General features: G+C 44.2%; 1 pseudogene; it reads right to left on the bottom strand.

Moving 5' to 3' along the window:
* Positions 1-22,072, bottom strand: part of LOC140717846 (uncharacterized) — a 34,723-nt pseudogene that overhangs the window by 8,137 nt on the left and 4,514 nt on the right.

Genomic DNA, 22,072 nt, shown 5'->3' with positions numbered 1-22,072 from the left:
TTGCCCCCCGCTTTGCACCACATCCGGTGATGATCTTCATCCCATCCCACACCTCCTTCATGCTTTTTTCCTGCAGCTTTTGTTCTAACTTTCTCCTATAGTGCTTGTAAGTAATTGTTAAAATTTTTGTTCTTGTCAGACCAAAAATGTTTTTTTTTGGAGGGAGGTGTTAGGTACCCGTGACACGTGACAGTGGTACCCTTGTCACGTGACTGGGGTTGAAGTTATACTGGACTTGAGGTAATGGTCTAGTGATGGTGGAGTGATGTCATTTTCCCGCCAGTAGAGGTCATGTGACAGGTTTTTTTTACAGGGTATAAAAGGAGGACCCACCCTGTCAGGTGGGGCAGTTGGTGGCGGGATGTGCTAAGCTGACTTCGTGTCCCTGCGTGATTTAATGTGATGACGCAGTTTAGTTGAAAAATGAAGTTTTATATAATGCCCAAAGTTTAGAAAGGTCATTGCCAGCGGTTTCTTTGCTGGTGGGGAGTGAAGATAAGAATTTGGAAGATAAAAATCGAGGAGAATCGATTTTCGACGGTGGATTAGTTACGACCTTATTTGATCCTCATTCGGAAGGATTTCGTTGACTGTTCTCGTGTTAATCTCCGCTGGGATAGTGGTAGATTGAGGACAGAGTGTGGAAGAAAGGTCAGTGTTTTTTTTAAGCCGTTATATTTTATAAAATTCTTCGTGGGAAAGTTCGATGCCGGGGAATCGAAGGACATCGACGAGGAAGAGAATTTAAATCGCTTTAAAAAGTTTCTCCTTTTAAATGGACTGTGAGCTTTTGAACTTTCGGCATACCGCTTTAAAGAACTGTTTTTTTTTCAATACCGCTTTAAAGACTGTTTGATCTGCAACGCTATTAAGATCTGTGAATCTGCCCCACAGCAGCTGAGTTCCGTTTAAGCTAATGCTTGTTTACTTTTGGGGGGTTGGTTTTCAGTGTTTAAAAAGGTGTTATTTGTTATGAAAACCCTTGCCTAACTTATATATATTTATTGCTGTCTGAATACGTAACACTATCAATTCCAAGTCCGGGCACTGAGTTCCTGTCAGGTCATTGTCCGGGCTCTGTATTCCAGTCACGTCCAAGTTCAGGCTCTGTATTCCAGTCACGTCCATGTCCAGGCTCTGTGTTCCAGTCAAATCCATGTCCAGGCTCTGCATTCCTTTCAAGGCGAAGTCTGGGCTCGGATTTCCTGTCAACGCCAAGTCGGGGCTCCGTGTTCCTATCAATTCCAAGGCCGCGCTCTGTTTTCCTGTCAAGTCCAAGTCCGGGCACTGTGTTCCAGTCACGTCCAAATCCAGGCTCTGTGTACCGTTCAATTCCAAGTTCAGTCTCTGAGTTCCAGTCAAATCCAATTCCAGGCTCTTTGTTCCTGTCAAATCCAATTCCAGGCTCTGTGTTCCTGTCAAGTCCAAGTCCAGGCTCTGAGTTCCTGTCATTTCCAAGTCCGGGCATTGTGTTGATGTCACGGCAAAATCAAGTCTTGGTGTTCCTGTCAAGTCCAAGTCCGGGCTGGTTGTTCCTGTCAGGTCTATATCCGGGCTCTGTGATCTAGTCAAGTCCATGTCCTGGCTCGGTCTACCTTTCAAGCCCAAGACCAGGACCTGTGTTCCTGTCACGTCCAATTCCGGGCACTGTGTTCCTGTCACTTCCTATTCCGGGCTCTGTGATCTTGTCAAATCCGAATCGGGGCTGGGTGTTCCTGTCAGGTCTATATCCGGGCTCTGTGATCCTGTCAATTCCAAGTCCGGGCTCTGCGTTCCTGTCAAGTCCAAGTCCGGGCACTGTGTTCCAGTCACGTCCAAGTCCAGGCTCTGTGTTCCAGTCAAATCCTTGTCCAGGCTCTGTATTCCTTTCAAGGCGAAGTCTGGGCTCGGATTTCCTGTCAACGTCAAGTCCGGGCTCTGTGTTCCTATCAATTCCAAGTCCGGGCACTGTGTTCCAGTCACGTCCAAGTCCGGGCTCTGTGTACCGTTCAATTCCAAGTTCAGTCTCTGAGTTCCATTCAAATCCAATTCCAGGCTCTTTGTTCCTGTCAAGTCCAAGTCCAGGCTCTGAGTTCCTGTCATTTCCAAGTCTGGGCATTGTGTTGATGTCACGGCAAAATCAAGTCCTGGTGTTCCTGTCAAGTCCAAGTCCGGGCTGGATGTTCCTGTCAGGTCTATATCCGGGCTCTGTGATCTAGTCAAGTCCATGTCCTGGCTCCGTCTACCTTTCAAGCCCAAGTCCAGGCTCTGTGTAATAGTCAAGTCCAAGTCCAGGCTCTGTGTTCCTGTCAAATCCAAGTCCAGGCTCTGTGTAACAGTCAAGTCCAAGTCCAGGCTCTGTGTTCCCGTCAAATCCAAGTTAAGGCTCTTTGTTCCTGTCAGGTCTATATCCGGGCTCGGTGTTCCAGTCAATTCCATGTCCGTGCTCGGTGTTCCTGTCAAGTCCAAGTCCGGGCTGTGTGATTCAGTCAGGTCCAAGTTTCAGCTCGGATTTCCCGTTAAGTCGAAGTCCGCTGTCAGGTTTCCTGTCAAGTCCAAGTCCGGGCATTGTGTTCCAGTCACGTCCAAGTCCAGGCTCTGTGTTTTACTGTCAAGTGCAAGTCCAGGACTGGAGGCCAGGCTGTACTGTACTGTACCTGAGACTGAACAGTGCGTAACGAATCCCACAATTACACACTGTATCAGAAACTGGGAGATACAAGACGAACATCACAATCCTACACTCGACGCATCTGTCTCTGGCTGTCTGTTTGCCTGTTTGTGTGATGGACTGGTCCATGAAATCCACGTTCCGGCTCACGGTCCGGTCCGTGGACAACAGACTCCGGGTCTTCTGGCTGTCCATTCTCTCATTTGTGGCTTAATGGCAGGCACCTGATTCTCTTTTGTGGCCGGGAATATAAGTGGCCCTGGGTTCGAGTGTAGGTACCAGATCGTCTTGCCCCCGTCCCTGTGGGGTTGGTTCCGTCGGTATCCTGTCCTCGCCTCCGTGGGCTAAGTGAGGCCGTCGTTGCCGTTACCCTACGGTGGGATCTGTCACTCCCGGTCCTTGCCTCCGTTGGGTAAGTCGGGCCATCATTGTCGGTACCATGAGGCTTGACTGTTCCCTGAACGTCCTTCTGAAGCCCTGCCGGCTCCTCACGCCTAGTTCTGTTCCTAGTGTCTGTGTCTTCCTTTTGGGTCCACCCTCCAACGCCCGCGTTATAACAGAAACTAACCGGTCATAGAAGGACCCAGCAACGCAGATATTGTCGTCTAACTCTCAACATCTTGGATTCCCTACGGACTGAATACCACCCCAACCCTCCAAGGTCGTCCTTAGTCCTGGGGAGCCTGTTAGGTCGCCCGGAGGCTCCCATGGTGGGGGGGAGGTTGGGTGCTGTCATAGTCCGGTTCGTTTATCCGCATTCCGGATAACGGTCCGGTCCGTGGACACAAGACTCCCGGTCTTCCGGCTGCCCTTGTCTCACTAGGGGCTTAATTGTAGGCACCTGATTCTCGTCAAAGGGTCGGGAATTTAAGTGGCCCTGTGTTCGTGTGTAGTTGTCGCCTCCGTGGGGTAAGTCGGGTCGTCATTGCCGTTACCCTGAGGTTGGACTGTTCCGTTCTGTCCCGACGAAGCCCTGATGGCTACCCACGCCTGAAGCCCTGCCCTGCAGCCTATGTCTGGGGCGTTGCCTCGCCTCGGCTTGCCTCTACCGGGAGCCACGCCTCGCCTCGCTTCTACCGGGAACCTTGCCTCACCTCGCATTGCCTCTGTCTGGAACCTTGCCTCGCCTCGCCTTGCCTCTGCCTGGAGCCTCGCCTCGCCTAACCTCTTCCGGGAAACATGCCTCACCTCGCCTCGGCTCTACCGGGAGCCTCGCCTCGCCTCGCCACGCCTCTGCCTGGAGCCTTGCCTAGCTTCGCTTCGCTTCGCCTCGCCTCTGACTGGAGCCTTGTCTCGCATCGCCTCGCCTCTACCTGGAGCCTTGCCTCGCCTCAACACGCCTCTGCCTGGAGCCTTGCCTCGCCTCATCTCCCCTCGCCTCTTCCTGGAGCCTTGCCTCGCCTCGCCTGTGTTTGGAGCCTCGACCTGTTTGGAACAGTCTTTCTGTCTCCACGCCTTCTCTAGGTATGTCTGTGTTCCATGTTCCTGTCTGTCCCTCGACTCTGTGCTCTGCGTTCCTGTTCTCGCTCGACCAAGGCTCTGGGTTCTCGTCATGTCCTTGTGCCTCGCCCAGCTCAGGAGTACCTATGCCCAGCCCGGTGCTGAGATTAACTCGTCCTGTGCTGGGGTTCCCTTGTCCCTTCCAGGAGTCTCTAGGTCCGTCCTGTGCCTCCCCTCATCCTGTATCCACGTCTTGTTCTCGCCAGGTTCTGAAGTCAGAGCCCGAGTCAAGACCCAGGTTCTGGGTCCTTGTCCAGTCTTTGTCTCGAAGTCCAAGCCCAGGCTTCTAGTTCCCTTTTCCTTGTCCTGGTTCCCCGTTCCTTGTCAAGTCCTCCCCCAGGCCCGGAATTCTTGTCTCTTCCGGGGCCTGTGTCGTGTCGAGCGTCCTTTGTCCCTCTCTTCTCTTGCTTCCTTCTCAAGCCTAGTCCTTTTCCTGGTAGTTCAGTGTTTGTCTTGCTTTTTGGTCAACTCACAAAGCTCGCGTCATGACAGCTTGTACATGGAAAACTACAGGCAAAGAAAGCAGGGGTCAGTCCAGTGTCGCTGGTCTCAGTTCACTCTCTGTAACTAAAGCTACTGTCCTTTATTCCCACCAGAGATAGTGCCGAGGTAATTCCCAGTTGTTCTGCTGTATTTGTCTTCAATCAACCCAATATTTGCATCAGAGACAAAGTGTTAAGTGTTTGTTCAAGCAACTGTAACAAAGAAAGTTAGTGAGGTGTATAACCTTATCTCTGGAGACAGATTGTCGGTATAAATCAGGGTAGTTTTCAGCTCCTCAGTTCAGTGTGTCTGATGGAGCAAGAACAGTCACAACTTTTCTCTGAAATGGCGTATCCGGTCATCTGGCGGATAGAGGACGTTTACTTTCCTTTTATTTCAGCCTTTGGGATCCCCGGTAAGCCGCAGTGTCAGCTGTCGTGGGAGGGATATTAAGTTTAATTCCAATGTTGTGATTGATTCTGAAGCTGGTTTACACTGTTACCTGTTCAGTCCCAGTGTTCCTCATTTCAGCAATGGATTGAAAACACCGGGACTGACGATCTGAAAACAAACGGCCACAGGACCTCAGCGACTCAGTCGGCATCTCTGGAGCTGATCGGTTCAGACAGCGTCCTTCCAGAGGTCGTGATCAGCATAGGATGTTATGGTCTCTGTGCCTTGGGTCTTGTAGCAGCAAAACTGCATTTGCGAATATCGTGTTTAGTCAGCCCGCAGAGATAATACCAATTGATTGTCTTCCTTTTAAGCGACCGGCTCTCTGATCTAGGAGCGGAATATGAAGCACATCATGGACAACACAGTGAAGTCGTTTCTGAGCCAATCGACACCACAGACGTGATGCGTCATAGTTATCAATACTGCGTAATGTATTCTATGATATCTACACCTGACGCTGTTACGGACATCTGTCTGCGGCACCGAGTTTGCTGCTGGACGCTGAATTCCTCTCCGCTGCTTCCCTGTGATGGATTCAGTGGGAGGCGTTCTGTCTGTCTGTGAGGTTGTGCGCTGTATCTGTTGAATGAAGTCAACGTTCTGTTATAAGTTCATTGAGCTGGCAAACAAACTCAGGGAATGCTGGAAACACTGAGCCCCAAGCAGCTTGTCATGAAAGAGAAGCAATTTAACAATCGTGTCAGGGTTCTCTCTGAGAGCAGTTCTGAGGACAGATACGTAACTGTTATTCCACATATTCTGTTTTACCTGGGTGAGTGTTTCCAGCATTTCCTGCTATTGCTCGGAACTTCGGCTGTTCGGTCGATGCCACAGATCGCCATGGAGGTTGATAATTGTCGAATGGAAGTGTCCCGCCATCAGCGTCTCGATTTATTAATTTCACCCAGACGAGACGCAGAAGGCGCCGGCAGAAAAGTGTTCCATCAAAGATTGACTCTCCAGAGGTAGTTACCCAGTTTTAGCTTTTGCTGCCACTTCACATTTCGGTCATCAGTCAGGATTCCGTATTCAGTTCATACTGACTTTATTTTTCTGTGTAAACTCCTTCTCTCTCTCCGCCAGCTCTGCGTCCTCTCTGGACCCTCCCACCGCTAAATGCAGAAATAAAGTGGAAATATTACAGGATCCACGAAAACTGCTGCATTGGCTTCTGCTCGGTATTTTCTCAACTGGCTTTTCCCTGTCTCTCTTCCAGCGAACTTGGTGGCGATTGTGATCCTGTGCCGGGGAAAGTGCGGTCTCTCCAAATGTGTCACTCGCTGCCTGGTGGGAATGGCAGTGGCCGATCTTCTGGTCGTTATCTCCGATCCGCTGCTCTCGTGGACTGCTTCGATTTATTTTCGCCGAACCTTCCTGTTCATCACTCCTGTGTGCAGACTGAATACTTGGTTGATTTTCGCGAGCACTGTGACCTCAGTCTGGCTGACTGTCGCTTTCACCGTCGATCGTTTTGTGGCAATTTGCTGTGAGAAGCTGAAAACAAAATATTGCACCGAGAGAACGGCGGCATTGGTTATCGGGACAGTGAGTGTGCTGGCCTGTTTGGAGACTGTGCCCTGGTACTTTACAAACGAGTCAGGAGAAATAATTGATGGCGTTCCCTGGTATTGTGTTAATACACCAAGCTTCAGTACGTCTCCCTCCTGGGCGGCATTTGACATGTTTGACGTCATTTTTACCCCTTGTGTCCCATTCTGTCTGATTTTGCTGTTCAATATCCTGACCGTTAGGCGGATTCTAGCGGCCAGTCGAGTCCGCAGGGGGCTCCGGGGACAAAAGAGTGGAGAGAATGACAAGGACCGGGAGATGGAGAACCGACGCAAATCCATCGTTTTGCTTTTCAGTATAACAGGTAGTTTCATATTGTTGTGGGGAACAATGGTGGTATTTTCCATCTTCGAGCGGATTTCAGTAAGTTATGTCTATAATTCCGTTAATGATCCCCGTTACATCACAAAACACACATCGGTAATGCTGCAGATTCTCAGTTCCTGCACCAACACGTGTATTTACGCCCTGACTCAGAGCAAATTCCGAGAAGAACTAAAGAATGCGGTGAAATACCCACTGAATCGGATTTTGAAACTCACGAAACGTTAAAAATAAATGCCTTAAATATTCAGCTGCCTTCGTGCTTCCTATTCTATAACCACACGTGGATAAATGTAAACAACGTGATGAACAGAGTTACAAGTCAAACACGAGAAAATCTGCAGATGCTCGAAATACAAAACAGCACACAAATCAGGGTGTTGATGAAGGGTCTCGGCCAGAAACGTCAACTGTGTTCTCTTTTCCACAGACATAATGCTGGAGGAAATCCACAGGCCGGTCAGCATCTATAGACAAGATTTCGCGCCGAGGCTATTAATCAGTCCCGATGAATGGTCTCGGCTCTTTGTTGTGTATGGGTTGTACTTCCAGCAACTGTACATCTTCTCTCGTTCGATGTGAACTATTGAGTTGAAGTCGGCCGTAGAAAATATAGATTGTGCTCGAACCTTAAGAGGAGGTGTTGTGCCTATCGTTAAGTCAGTATAAGAGGCTGTGAGAGGGCATTACATTTGTATACTTTATTTCTGAAAAAAGATAACATCTGCGTCCCCCAATGAAAATGGAGGCATTAGGGGTGTTAGAACGGGTTTTCCCGTGGAGATTTCGATAGAAGCGATTAAATCTCATTTATTGGGAGGTAAGTTTAAGAATGTAAAGAAACTACAAGTAGTCAGAAATAGAGAAAGGATGGAGAGTTTATTTGTATTGGTGTATTATGATGAGGTGAAGCTTCATGATAAAGATAGTTTGGGGTATGTTAGTTATAATCTACGAGCTTATATTTCGGCTCTGCTTACATGTTACAAAAGTCAGAGGTTTGGGCATGTTGTGGCAGTATGCCATAGGAAACTAAGGTGTAGTGAGTGCGGTGGGAAACTGAGAATGAAGATTGCGAATGTGTAAAGTTTAATTGTTCCAATTGCGAGGAGAACAAGTGCAGCTCATAAAGACGTGAAGAGCTTCAGAAGGCAGCGGAGTTCAACAGTTAAATGTGTCTCAAACAAAGGCTCAGCAAAAACAAACAACCCGAATGTTGACCACGCCAGAGAACAGAATGTGAATTCAGTGGCTGGATGTCGCATCGCAGGTCCATTACTAAATATACTTTACTAGATTATGCTGTAGTAGATTTGTGATTTTTATAAAGGATGCGGTGAATTGTAATGATCAGACATCTAGTCCTGTTGAGAAAATTAAAATTATTTCGAAAGGTGTTGAAAAGTATCTAAGCATAACTGGCATTATGTGGGAATCTGTAAATTAAGGTCGGATGGGTGGTGTATCTGTATTTCAGTCTCCTTGTGATGGTAAATAATATTGTTAAGAAAATTGCAGAGAATGAGAGAATACTGATTGTCAAGACATTAAGAAGTTTATTTCTGATTCATCAAATTCACCCAATATGATACCCCGCTGTTTCCGCTGTTATGTATTTCTTTTGCAGGTTTACATTTTTTTAATCGTTAGGATAGTTGTTAGAGGAGGTGGGGTTGAAACGTTACTAAGACAAGGGATAGAACACAGAGTTGTGGATGCGAATGAAGTTTATGAGGTGTTGATAGTAGAAGTATTTGATTCGGCAGGTAAGGGTATTGAAGTGGTGAAACTCTTCTGGGAAGCGTTTGATTGATTTGTTGCAGAGCATATGTAGCTCTAGCTCACTGAGGGTTGAATGGTTTGGGTTTTCTAGTGCACATTTTTCACTGTTATGTTGATAATGGAACACTTTAATTGTAGAGGAATTAGTAGATATTTCGCATCATGTGCGTCTTAATAGTGGGAGAGTGTGAGATTTAATGTTCATAATAGTTCAGATGCTGTCGATTTAAATTCAATTTCAAAATTTCTGGCTGGAGTGAGTAAGAGGGATGTCATGAGTGATTAAACAATGGAGAGTGATCATTTTCCTAAGCATCAGTTTGGGGTTACATAGGGGGCAGGAGTCTGCTCGTAGGAAGTGGAATATTGGTAAAGCAAACGGGTAGAAATTTAAGATTTTATGTGATAAACATTTGTCAGAGCTGAAGGTTGAGAATGGTACACCATTCATCATTCATCATCCTGTGGTGGAAGTGACTACTGTTAGGAAGGCTGTACCATGGTGGATGGAGGAGTGTGCAGAGGCAATTACGGGGAGAAGTACTGTATTTCGGAGAGTTAAGAAGCATCACTCTCTAAGTCATCTTTTTAAGTATGAATGGGCCCAGGCTGTTGTGTGGAATGTGTTGCGAGCAAGGTTCACTGGAGCTTTACCTGTGAGAGTATTGCGCAGGATATTAAACTTGGAGATATTTAGGAAACAATTACGGAAATTGGGCGGAGGGGATTGATAGGATTAATAAATATCAGTATTGATTAAAGAAGGTGATTGTTCCTAAAATAGAGAAGGCTGTGTTACTGCCTCGGTCGTTTGCTGTAAATCACAATCAAGATAATTTAAGTGAAGAGCCTAAACAATGTAGGGATACCTTTTTAATTGAATACTCTGAAGTGTTGGAGGCCAGTAATAGACATGATAGCGATGGAGAGTATTCTTTGCATGAGTTTCAGAAAGCTTTTAATAGTACAGATCAGACGTTCCCAGCAAAGAATGATATATATTATTGTATGTTTAAGCATGTGGCTTACTACTGCTGAGATATTATTAATATTTGGAAATCATATTTGGAGCGTCGGCCATCTTCCCTCTCCGTGGAATATGACAGTAGTAGTTCCTATTCCGAAACATGGGAAACCCAAATAGGATTCATCTAATTAAAGACAAATATCATTAACGTCCCGTTCCGTTTGTGTAAAAGCACAGAATGTATGGCAATAGAGGAGTTGAAATATATTTTGCAAAAGAGAGGTGATATAGCATTTTATCAGTGCGGATTTCGAAAGGGATGAATTATATTGGGTTCGGTTTTATTTCTGGGAGATGATATTAGAAAAGTATAAGTAAATAAATAAGTTGCAATTACAGTAGTTTTATACAGAAAAAAACATATAAAATGTTATGAGACGATTAAATTGTTGAAATTAGGAGTGACAGGAAAGCCACATAATTTTTTGACTTTTTTATTTGTACAGTCTAGGCAGTTAAGTGAGGGTAAGGTATATATGGGCTTCTGAGTCATAGACAATAGTACCACACGACAGTACTTATAACTCTTTATTGTTTAATAATATGTTAATGATTTTTCTGAGGTAGGTACTGGGGTGTGTAAATCACTGTTTGCAGATGATGCAGCTGTTTGGATTAAAGGTAGAAAATTCATTTGAGTTGTAGATAGAATGTGATTAGTGATTAATAAGTTCGAACAGTGGGCACATAGACCAGCCGTTGATTTGATACTGTATTGTCAAACTCTTGAGTAATTGTCAGTGGTTGATTTCTTGGCATGTGACTGGATAATAAGATAACATGGAAGCACCATATCAGGAAAATAATTGATAAATGTGAATCTTGCCCATTCTTGGGGCACTACCGGCTCGCCACCGTGCCTCTGCGGGAGATCAGGCGCTAGCAGAAATCCGGGCTGCTTATTCGTAAAGTCCCCTTCCAGCGCCGAGTGCTGGAGAGCGCTCAGGATTTCAAAACCGATCTGCCCTTCCAGAGCTCGGCCGTTGAGGCACTGCAGGAGACCAATGAGGCAATTAGTGCAATCCAAGCCAAGCCAGTCACCACCATGACTAGAAACATCCAGTTGACACACTGCCTTCATGGAGAGCGCACCTAGGCCTGACCTCTGCACAAAACACAACAAAAGGCTCTTTTAAGAGGTACTAACGTGGCAGAGGAAAGGGCTGTCACTTGCTGTCCCTTACACTATTGTATCCCTCTGACCTACCCCTGTGGAACATTGCGATTGTTTAATGGGGAGTGCCAGTTCTCACACAAATTGAGGGACTTCTTTTGGTCAGTGGTATTTAATTGTTTCAGTTTAATTCACTAGCGTCTCCCATTTAGTAGAAGTCCCATTTCTAGCAGAGCCCACTATGATAGGATGATGGCGACACAAGTCTTCAGACTCTGGAACTAGAGCTCTCACAGAACAACATGGTGTTACAGTATAGCCTGGTTTGCGAAGGGAGACTAGAGCATAACCTGATACCATTTAGACTGACTGATAGATAATATTCTGCAGCCATTGGCCAGTCTTTTGATTCGTTTAAATCTGTATGACATGCTGCTTTAGTTGGAGTGACAGCAAAGAGAACCGCCTCCCATCTTCTAGCTCCGCTCTCACTTTACTACAACCACCAATTGCAAGCGGTTTACTATCAAAGAACCATAATGGAACGTGCGGGTATCTTACTGAAAGACAGACAGTAATGTTATCGGGTAGATTCTGTATCATATATAAACCCTTTCCTCTCTAATCCACGGACCATTCCCTCCTTACACGTAACCCTGCCCAGACGATTCATAAGCTCACAATCAGTTGGGGAACCTCCCGTGCTGGGTTTTGTGCTCTAAGAGCAGTTATCTCTCTCAGTGTTACCATCTCACCGTTACTCGCTCCCGGCACATGAGAAGGAATTAGGCCTTGTAAATCTTTTCTACACTCTCCAAAGTTTAACCACATTTCCTTTTGCGCTGACAGGAGCTGATCACAATACGGCAAGTGTGGCTATCAATCACTTGCAGCACCGTAAAGTGATATCCCAACTGATATACTCATTCCGCTGACTAATGAAGACCAGCATGATAAACCCTATTCTTCCTCACCCTGCCTACCAGTGTCACCACTTTCACTTTTACTCCCCAGACATCCCTAAAGCCCTGTAGTATGAGTTCTACCTGGCTTGTCTTTCTGATATGAATTATGGTACACTGGTCTGTATTGAAATACATTTGCCGTGCTGTGGTCGGCTTCCCTCACCGATCAACATCCCCTGTAATCTAAAACAACTTTCTTCACTTACTTCAAGGTAGATATACAATCCTGAGGGTAGAGGTTGGTGAACCGTCATGGTCTTTTTTGTAGCTGTAGAATTGCGGAGTCTAATACTAAGGGGTAGAAACTAAGGGAAGATGTTTAAGGAGGATTGGAGTGGCAGTCCTTTCATACAGAGAGTGAAAATTCGTGTGGAATGGGCTTCCAAGGAAGCCGTAGAGATTAGGTCAATTTCAGCATTTCTAAAGACATTTCAGTGCGCACAGACATAGGGAAGGTTCAGAGGGATATGGGTCAAAAGCAAGCAAATGGGATGATACAAAGAAAGGTGGAGGGGCAGGTAGTGTTGAGGAATCAGAGAGTCTGCAGAGGGTTAGACAGATTAGGAGAATGTGCAGAGAAGTGGCAGATGGTATATAGCATAAGCGAGTATGATATGCACTTGAGTAGAAGAAAAAAATATACATAAAACACTCTGGTTCCGTTGGCTGCGTAAATCTAGGTGAGAGAATCACCGACCCCGCGAAACATGGGAGAATGAAGTGCAAACCTACCAAATCCCCCTGTCTGTGTTGCTGCTGTACGAGTATTTTTGTCAGCAGTGGCTTTCTCTTGAACTCTGTTACGGCTGATGAAGCAGCCGGGCAACAGTTGTTGTATGTGCAGTCTCTCCCATCTCAACCACTGAAGCTTGTATATCGTTCAGAGTTGTCACAGGTCTCTCTTACACGGTAACTCAGATTCTGAGGATAGTATGTTCTAGGCAGATTTACACCTGACCCATATTCTTTCCATTTCAGGATGATTGGCTTAACTGTACTCCGAGGGATATTCAGTGACTTGGAAACGTTTTTGCATCCATCTCTTGACTAGTGCTTTTCATTTTGCAATATGCAGAGTTACCTGGAGTGCTCTTTTGGTTTCATGGTGTAGTTTTTGCCACTACGCTGTCTCACTTGCAGTTAGACCTTCTAGAAACAGAAGTATTTTTATTACAATCAATTGTCACAACTTGACAGCACACAGGTTTATATATAGCTAAAACACTTCAACTAATTATTTGAATTCTAAATTCTATAGGCTGCACCAGTGATGATTTGGTGCGCCATATTATAGGGTGTGAGTACTGATGCAATCAATGATGTGTTTTGTATTTGTTATTAATTTAGATCATATGTAGTTAATCAGTGTCAACTTGTAAAACATGTAAACTTCCAAAGGAGTTAAATATTTTTATAGGCAATGCAATGCACTTGCAAAAGGGATATCCGAGGCAATATTCATCTCCTGCAATACAAGGTTCAATCAACTACCGATGGCATTTTACAGCCCGACTATTATGTCTGCTGTGTTACCAGAAAGCTTGGGTTCACTTTCAATATCCAGCCTCTTATAACAATCTGAATTGACCAGGAGTGAAGATTAATTACAATGTGAAGCGCAGACCGTTGAAGAGACAGGACTTTAGTTTCTTCTGATATGAGTTGCATGAAATTCCATTTCTAGGTCATCAGCTATTGAGGTGCCTGCAGCCGGCTGATTGTGTGTGGGGCATCTCCTGTTGTTTGGAGAATAGGGACACGAATGAAAAGAACAGAAAATGCAAGAGAGCGCACAATGCTCTGACAAGAAGCAGTCGGACTGCTCTTTGAAGCCCACTTTTTTACTCTCTTGTGCTGTTACAGCATTCAGCAGCCATACCTTTTGAACTGTTGGTCAGAACTGCGTTCAGACCATCGTAAATTCTGAAACTTTGAACTTATTTCATTAGAAGGTGCAAGGCATCATAATCACGACTTCTGCAGAGTGGATGTTTTAATTGTGAGCAAAACGTAGACAAAAACAATCCAGATTGTGTTTGAGCGTACGAGTGAATGCATCGCCAAATCAAAAACTGAATCAGGGATGGAATGGTAAACGCACTTTTCCTTCTATTTATTTTCTTCTTCACCGGGGTGGACCAATAGTCTAAGAGGAAATTTTTAAACATCCTGAAAACTGTGAGGCAATTTCATTTTTCTTTTTGTATGTTTGCACCAAACAAACACAAATCACAACTCACAACACAAGTAAATCATGTCAGGCAGTCAACGGGCAGGCACAATGGGAAAAATAAAACACTTTGACCAGACGGTGTCAGCAATTGGAAGACCTCCAGTTTATTAGCTATGAGCTACCTTCATTAATAAAAGTACTGAGCCCAGGAGATGGGTTGTTACATTAAAGTTGTATAAGATGTTGGTGAGGCCTAACTTAGAGCGCTGGGTTCAGTTATGGTCAGCTAACTACAGGAAAGATATAAATAAGCTTGAAAGAGTACAGACGACTTTTACAATAATGTTACCGATCCGGAGACCTGAATTATAAGGAAGGGTTGATTTGATTAGGAAATTATACCTTTGAATATAGAGGATTGAGAGGAGATTTGATCTATGTATAGATCAAATGCAAGCAGGCTTTTTCATTAAGGTTTGCTGGAGCTACAACCAGGGGTAATGGGTTAAGGCTGAAAAGGGAAAATTGAGAAGGAACATGAAGGGAAACGACTTCACTAAGCCTGTCATAAGAATGTACAAAGAGCTTCCAGCACAAGTGGTGCAAACGAACTCGATTTCAACGTTTAAACTAAGTTGAGATAGTTATGTGGATGGTACGGGTATGGAGGGCTGTGGTTCCAGTTTAGGTCGATATGATTAGAGAGCTTAAATGGTTCCATCATGATCTAGAAGGGCCGAAGGGGATGTTTCTGTGTTGCACTTTACGAAGATTTTCTGACTTTCACCAGGAAATTGCGTCTCCTATCTTATCTGTTCTTCATTTCGTTTGTTTCTTAAATTTTATCTTACACTGGATAGCAACAATTGGCCATGTAGTTTTGATACAGATGCAATTAAGGCATGGGGCATCCCGCAAAAATGTATATGAGACTCTGGCAGGAAAGACTTCGTGGGCATCACTGAGTTGTGGTTGAAAAGGTTATATTTTTGGAGCTAACATCGAAGGATACAAAGATCGAAAGGATACAGAGGAAGACAGAAGAAGTGAGTGGCTCTTTTGGTTAAATGTGAAAGCAAATACTTTGGAAAGAGGTGACATAGGATCAGCAGATTTAGTATGCTTATTAGTAGAATTAAGAAACTGCAAGGCTATAAATCCCTTGTTGGGAGTTATAAACAGGCTTCAAAATTGCAGTGAATATGTGTAAATCAAATTACAGTGGTGATAGAAAAGCCATGTAAAAACGGCAATGCTGGAAAAGTGATGGGTTTTCAATATTGAAGTAGATTGGAAAAATTAGATTGCTGCTGGATCTCAAGAAAGAGATTCTGTAGAATCTTTACAAGACTGCTTTTTGGAGCAGTTTTACTTAAGCCCTCCAAGGGCATGGCAGCTGTGGATTGGGCATGGTCTAAAGAGACAGATTTGACTCAGGACCTTAAGGCAAAAGAACCCGTAGGAGACAATGACTGCACACTGCAGTCTGAGTAGAAGAAGATGAAGTCAGATATGTCAGTATTACAGTGGAGGAAAGGGAATTATAGAGGCATGAGAGGGCAGTGGGAACATGTTTATTGGAAAGAGTCCCTAGCGGGAATGACGGCAGAGACCAATGGCTGGAGTTTCGGGTTCAGTTCGATAGATAGATAGATACATCCCAGTGATGAAACAGTTTAGCAAAAGGAGGACGAGGCAGCTGTGGCTGACAAGGAAAATCAAAAGATTACATAAAAGGAAAAGGCAGGGCCTCTGTTATAGCAACAAATAATGGGAGGTGAAAAGATTTGGATGCTTTTGATATCCAAAAGAATGCAATTAGAAAGGACACAAGGAGAGGAAAGCTGACATATCAAGGAATACTAGCCAATAATATAAAGAGGATACCTTTTCTTTAATATAGAAAGAGTAAAGCAGAGGTGAGAGTGGATATTGGATCATTGGAAAATGAAGCTGGAGCAACTGTAATGCGGTTAACAAAGAAATATCGGAAGAACAAAACAAGAATTTTCATCAACCTTCATTATGGATGTCAGTAGTAATACGCCGGAAATTCAAGAGTGAGAACAGAAGTGAATGCAGTTGCTATTATTAAGGTGAATGTTTTTGGTGCGCTGAATGTTCTGATGTTACATATCCCATCTGCACTCCAGGGTTGTGACAATATTGCTGAGAAGATCGTATAGGCATTAGTAATGATCCTTCAAGAATCATTTGAATCTGGTATGTTTCAGTCGGACTGGGAAATTTCAAGATCCATTCCACTCTTTAAGAAGATGGCAGAGGCAGAAGATAGGAAACTTAGGCCAGGTAGCCTGACTTCTGTGATTGGGAAGATGTTAGCGACCATTATTAAGGATGACGTATCGGGTTACTTGGAGGCACATGACAAAATAGGTCAAAGTTAGCATTGTTTCCTACAGGGGAAATCCTGATTTACAAATTTGTTGGAATTATTTCAGGAATTAATAGACAGGATAGACAAAGGAGAGTCTATGGATGGTGTACACATAGATTTTCAGTAGGTCTTTGACAAGGTGCTGCACATGAGGCTGCTTTACAAGATAAGAGCCTATAGTATTACAGGAAACATACAAGCAGGAATAGAAGGTTGGCTGAGTCACAAGAAGTAAACAATGGGGATATACGGGTATATTATGGTTGGCTGCCAGTGACCAGTGGTGTTCCAAAGATGTCGGTGTTGGAACGGCCTCTTTTCACATTATGTCTCATGTGGCCAAATTTCTGAACAATATGAAGATAAACATTGGAATAGGTAATGTTTTGCAAGCTGTTATCTTTCCATTTACATACAGTAGCCTGAACTGCCCAGAGTTGTACACAGTAAACCAGAATTGGTGGAGTTGGGGTGCGGGAGAAAGAATCAGAGCGACAGATAAAAGCGGAGAGTTTGTTTTTATCTTGCAGCTCCACCTCCACGTTAACACAGCTGCGAATTTTAAACAGTTTACGCACAGCAGAAAGAAGCACAGTAGTCCGGACAAACACTCTCATACATCGGGTCCAACGTGATCTCATTGACCACAGCTCTGTTCCATAATTATAAGAAGTATTGTTCTATTCTCCGAACAAATACTTGAGGTTCTTGATGAAAGTGGTATACATCCTTCCGTGGGCCCAAGAACAATGCAGCAGTCCCATTTCACACACAGTACCTGGTGATCGAGGGCGAAGTTGGTCTCAGTGAAAAATAGTTGCAGCACCAGGGAGTCAGAAGGAAATGGGAATCCGGTCAACAAGTGGCGGAATGTGCTCCCAGAACCTTCTGCCACGCAGTTAAAGGGGTTTCAAAAGCTAAAAGCAGAATGGGTACTCACTGAATACACAGATAGCAGTGATGTGCTCAGGCAGGTGATTAGAAAAGCCAAAAAGTGGGCCACGAATTGTCGTTGGCAAGGAACACCAAGGATAATCTCAAGGGATTTTTCACATGTGAAGCGGAGAGTAAGTAAGGAGAGGGCAAGTCCATTCGAGGTGAAAGGAACAACGTTGTGGTTGAAGTCAGAGTAAGTGGCTGAGGTACTGAATGAGTACTTTGTGTCAGTATTTACGAAGAGAAGGAATTGGAGGTGAGTGAAAACAGAGGGGGGCATGCGAATGTGCTGAGACATGTTGAGATTAAGGAGTGGACACTGCTGTGTCTTCTGAACGGCATGAAGATGGATAAGACTCCAGGGCTTGGTGGTATATATCCTACAATACTAAAAGAAGCAGATGAAGAGATTACTGGGAATTTGACAAGGAAATTTGTGAAGTCACTAGCAACATCAAGGTCCTGGAGAACTGGAAAAGTGTAATGTTTTGGCATTGTCCAAGAAGGGAAACAAGGATAATCAAGGTAATTATAGGCTGCTGAGCTTCACGTCAGTGGTAGGGAAGTTGTTTAGGAGGATACCAAAGGACGGGATTGATGCACATCTGGAAAGTCAGGTCCTTCTTAGGGACAGTCAGCATGGCTTTGTGTGGGCTTTCCATCAGTAACAAACGTGATCGAGATTTTTTGAGGTGATGAAATCGATACTTGGTGAAGGAAACACAGTGGCCGTTATCTACATGGATCTTCTTAAATCATTCAATAAGTTTCCTCATGACAATTTGATTCAAAAGATGGGATCCAGAGTGAATTACAAGTTTTGTTTGGGAGCTATCTTGTTCAGAGAAAGCAAGCTGTTATTCTGTCTGGAGGTCCATGACCTGTGGTGTTGCATAGAGATCGGCGCTGTAAGCTCGTGTTTCTGAAATACAGTATATTTAGGATTTGGATGAAAATGTGGATGTGTTGCTTTCCAAAAGTGCAGATAACAACGAGAGTCCTCATATGGGGATCGGAGTAGGAGAGTATCAATAACTTTAAATTCCTTAGTTTTATCATATTAGAGGGACACCATTGTGACCAGCCCGTAAGTGTCATTACAAAGAAGGCACAACAGCACGACTAATTTATTTGAAGTTGAGCAGATTTGGTATGTCTTATAAACCATTGAAAAAGCTCTATAAATGTACAATGCAGAGTATCATGACTGGTTCACCAGGATGATGCTGGATTAGAGTACACGAGCCATAAGGAAATACTGGACACACTTGTGTGTTTTCCTGGAACAGCACCGCCCGAGGAGAGACCGAATGGATGTATTTAAAATTATGAGAGGCATAGACAGTGTAGGTCGTCAGAATCATTTCCTCACGGTAGAAATGTCAAATACCAGAGGATATGTTCTTTAAGGTTAGATAGCACTGGAAGCATTTACCTACTTGAAAGATGTTAATAAGATTGAAAGAGTCAGAGATATTTTCCGAGCGTGATGCTGCCAATTGAACACCTGAGCTATAAGAAGGTATTGAATGACTTATGATTTTATACCCTGGAGCACATGCGAATGAGGGGAGATTTGACAGAGGTAAACAAAATTATGAATTGATAGGGTGAATAAATGCAGGAATTGTATTGTGACAATATGTTTGATCTTATAGCTATTGTAGGGATATGGTTGCAGGCTGACCGGAAGTGGAACCTCAGTATTCCAGTGTATTCCATGTTCCACCACTCTCCCATGGATGGTATGATGCCCGGATGCGATTGGCGGGAGCTGGACATGGGGCGAGCATCTACATCCCGTTAAAACCGGAAGCTGCAGTAGCTCTGAACAGTAAATCCCTGGGAGAGGATGGATCCGCCACTTAGATTGGCTAAACTTGCGGACTCTAATGAGGTACTGTCAGTGGCCTATGCCAAGTGGAAGTGATGGAGGTTAAACAACTAACAACGCTCCACACGAATCAGCAAAAGTGAAAGGAGGAGGGTGGCCGTGTTCATTATGAGTTCCTGAAGTCTGATGTACATGTAGGGATTATGAACAGCGGGGAAAGACAACGTGAGTGGTAGATTCACCTGTTGCCTGTTCATGGGACAGACAGGGCCAAGTGAATAAAATTTTAGGAATCAGCAGCAAGTGGCTTGGTTGCAGAAACTGACAGGAACTTACAGTAAGTTAAAGAAAAATGATAAAATCGTTCCCTTTTCCACATATTGCAATCATTTACAATAGTCACCATCATGAGAGAAAATCCAATGGGGTTGAAAAAAAAACAAACTATTCCAGGTACCAATGATCTGCACTCGAGCGTTGTACTGGAAAAGACTGGAGAGAAAATGGAGATAAAAATTGAACTTTGTCAATATTCAGTGTGTTCCAGGAAGGCCCAGCGAAGTGAGGAAATGTGTCCCCATTGTCCAAGAAAAGAAGAAGACAAAAGTTGGTAACTGTAGCCACGTTAACATCACATCTGTTGTTGGTAAGCCGCTGGTATTTCAGGATCAGAATCTGGCTTGTTTTCACCGGCATATGTCGTGTTATTTACTATCGCAGCAACTAGCGGTTTAACACAATACATAAAATAGAAGCGTAAATAAATAAATTAAGGTATACGTACTTTGAAAGAGATTAAAAATCAGACACATACAGAAATAATATAAACTAAACAAGCGAGGGATTGTTCACGGGTTCAATATCCATTTAGGAATCGGATGGCAGAGCGGAATATGCGATTCCACTTTCGCTGAGTGGGTTCCTTTCGGCTTCGTTACCTCCCACCTGATAGTAACAGTGATAAAAGGACATGCACAGTGTGCAGGGGATGCTTAATAATGGACGCTGCCTCTTTGAGACACCGTTCCCTATAGATGTCCAGGGTACATTGTAATCCAGTACTCAGTATGAAGCTGACTAAATTTATGTCCCTCTGCTGCTTCTTTCGGTCCTGTGCAGTTGATCCCCCATACCAGACAGTGATTCAGCCTGTCAGAGTGTTGTCCAAGGTACGTGAATCCTTTGTAGTGCTTTTGTTAACATATCAAATCTCTTCAAATTCCTAATGAAGTATAGTCGCTGCCTTGCATTCTGTAAGCTGCGTCGATATTTTGGGACCAGGTTAGGAGCTCAGACACCTTGACAGCCTGGAACTAGCAACTGCGCATTCTCTCCACTTCTAATCCCTCATTGAGGATTGGTTCGTGTTCCTTCGTCTTACCCTTCCTGAAGTCCACAGTCAGCTCTTTCGTCTTACTGATGTTCAGTGCCAGATTGTCGCTGACACACCACAACAGTAGTTAGGATATCTTGCTCCTGTAGGCCCATTCGTCTCCATCTAATGTTCTACCACCAATAGTTTTATCATCAGCGAATTTATACATGGTATTTGAGCTATGCCTACCCACACAGTCACGGGTCCAGAGAGAGAAGAGCAGTGGGTTAAGCACAGACCGCTAATATGCACCAGTGTTGAACATCAGCGATGAGGATATATAAATCCACATAGACTGTGGTTTCCACTTAGGAAGACAAGGTTCCAATTGCAGAGGGTGATACAAAAGAGCATATTCTGTAACATATCAATCAGGATTGTGGGGATTGATGGTGATAAATGCTGAGTTATAGTCAATAAACAGGAGTTTGTGATCTATGAAGAAATTGCAAGTTATTAAGAGACGTTCAATGTAATCAAACCGAATCAACATGGTTTAGATTTGCAGTGTCACACTGCATGGAGGAAACGTATTTCGGCCCATCTGGCCCAGGCCAACTAAAGGTCCCATCTAAGTTGCCCCAATATCTCTCTGTACCTTTTAGGTCCATATCCCTGCTAATGACTCATTCTTAATCACTTTGTCAAGTTCGATATCCTGACCACCGTCTGGATGAGAGAAATAGTCCATCAGGTTCCATTTCAATCTATGCCATCTCAGCATATACGTGCCCTCTCGTCCTTATTCCACGTCCCTGTTAAAAATGTCTCTGTGCATTCACCCAGTCTATGACCCTCATTATTTTATACACGTCTATTATATTTCCCGCATTCTCCCACATTCCATGGGGGAAAACGTCCTAATCAGCACATTATCCCTCAATTTCTCAGTTATTCAACTGCCAGAAACATCTTCGTAACTGTCCCGTATGTTCCTTCGAGCTTAATGTCATGTTTCCTGTTATAGGGTGACTAAAGGGAAATACGATATTTTAATGTAGTCTCAACAGCATCTTGTTTAACTGCAACACAACATCCCAATCTCTATAGTCATTGCACTCCCTGATGAAGGCCAGTGTGCCAAAGCGTTTCTTCTGCACCACGTCCACCTGTGACCTCGTTTGTGATTATGTCAGGTGAAAGCCATTTCACGTTTGATCAACAAGACAGAGTTTTTTTTCCTCTGGATGTTAGAAGGTAACCTGAAATTGTACAAGGTAGATTTTCAGAATGTACTTGGCAAGCTGCCAGACGAAAGCCTGGTGTACAAAACCAGACCTCAGAAGATTGAGGGAACTGAGTTAACAAGGACTGAAGACCTGCTGTCACGTTGAAGACATAGACTGAATGAGTCAGTCTATTTCAGGCAGGGACGACATAACTATTGGAGTGTCCCAGGGGTCAGTTCTCTGTCAATTATTTACACTCGATATTAATCACCCGGTGAAGGGCAGAGTTTGAGGGATCAATGTTGTCAATAATGGGG

This window comes from Hemitrygon akajei, chromosome 28 (genome assembly GCF_048418815.1).
Source record: "Hemitrygon akajei chromosome 28, sHemAka1.3, whole genome shotgun sequence".
In the NCBI taxonomy this organism is placed as follows: domain Eukaryota; kingdom Metazoa; phylum Chordata; class Chondrichthyes; order Myliobatiformes; family Dasyatidae; genus Hemitrygon; species Hemitrygon akajei.
This window is presented reverse-complemented; position numbering and strand designations above follow the sequence as displayed.